Source organism: Hyposmocoma kahamanoa, unplaced genomic scaffold (genome assembly GCF_003589595.1).
Source record: "Hyposmocoma kahamanoa isolate Upper Pololo Valley unplaced genomic scaffold, ASM358959v1 95, whole genome shotgun sequence".
Taxonomy (NCBI): domain Eukaryota; kingdom Metazoa; phylum Arthropoda; class Insecta; order Lepidoptera; family Cosmopterigidae; genus Hyposmocoma; species Hyposmocoma kahamanoa.
The window spans coordinates 11,213,167-11,214,915 of NW_020654972.1; positions in this window are offsets into that span (position 1 = coordinate 11,213,167).

Sequence of the window (1,749 nt, forward strand, 5' to 3'; positions counted from 1 at the left end):
CACTGATTTCTATTTGTTTGTTCACGGCCATTATTTTATAGATTTGGCTGTTCATAATTATAAATAAGCAATTACAGAATGGTAACCCATCGCCGCGCTCTAACCCCGCCCATTTTCCGCTAAGCATTGATCCGTTCACGACTACGGACGAGTCTGCATTACCTCCGACGAGCCTCTTCCTTTGGCACGAGATGTGAGCTCGTGTGAGACGATCGACAAAGATTGTAGTATTTGAGATTTGAGATTGGAGTCGCCAAATATTTACATGACGACCCACCGAAAACGAAATGCCTGTCTATAAACAATGATCTTATTTGATCTTAAATTCTGGCTGTATGGGTCCTTTGCGAAAAGAATTTATATTAAGAACAACTGCAAAATAGAAGGACATTTCATAGGCAGTATGGTCTCTAACCTTCGCCTGTTCCAAACGGAACAAAGAAAAAAAAGCAATACACCATTTTGACATAATCAAATTTTAAGTTTGAAATAAATGTGGAAATTTCCGAGTAAAAGTTAACAAAAAATTATTAAAATTAAAAATGTAACTGGGCAGTAAATTTCGCTAATCTATTTTTGGACATGGTTTATAAAATCTCAAAGTGTACGTGGAAGATTAGGTATTTTGATTCGATTCAGCGACTTTCAGACTCAGAGACTTAGGTGCTAATTTTCTCAGTAAAAGACTAGATTAAATTTATATTTTTAAGTATACTGGTGCAGGAACTGGACGGTTAGTTGCAAATCACATAAATGTATATCCATCTTCTTACCAATAATGTAAAAAACCAATAGCGGGAGTCGCTTTCATTGGTTACGTCGTAAGACTTATTTTTTATGTATATAAATCTACCAACAATCAGATCAGAACTAACCACAGCACCGAACCATAGAGAAATCATAATAGGAAGTTTTTTGCATTCCAAAATACCGCACTAGATCGCAGATTGCACTTTCCACCTCTCGGACTATAAATACGATATTACAATACAGCGGATTTGGCAATTATGTCTCTGAATTTACCTGAAAGACTTGTTTACACTAATAGTTATAGATTCTCTTTTCGACTCGTTATCATTATGAAAAAAGTATAAACTGTTATTGTACTTGCGCGATATGCGGTGTTTCCTCTGAGTAATGGGGCAAATGTATTTATGTTTAGTATATCTGAGAGTGGTTACGATGCAAACGCGAGTTCGTGAAACGCGCAAACGCGACGTTGCAAACACGTGACTGCATCGATACAAATGCGCAATTGCATCGATGCAATCGCTTATAAACCACAAGTGTAGCGATGCAGTCGCGCGTTTGCATCGCTGCTAAGAGTCACCACGTGTAACCACTCTTATTGTAATGCACATTGTACTCACTGCTGGAGAACCAAATAAATAAACTAACTGCTTATGCAGCTGTTGCGGGACTGTAGTATAAACCTTAGCAATACACGTTGTATATCTTTCCATATGAAGATTTATATGAAGGATCACAGTTCATTATGTTAGTAATTTCGTTAGCAGTGTAAAGAAACCACGAAACTCCATACAAACGTCACAGCGGGGTGCATATGTGCGCGCTCACCGCGCGCCGTGTACGGACGCACGCATACAAACCGCGCTGTTATTTGTACAGAGTTACCCTGCTTGTTTTATTCTACTATGACGAAAATATTGACCTTACTTACTGCCTTTCCACAAATATGGCCGTACGACTATTAAAAATATGCTACAAAAATACATACTTTCTTTTCAG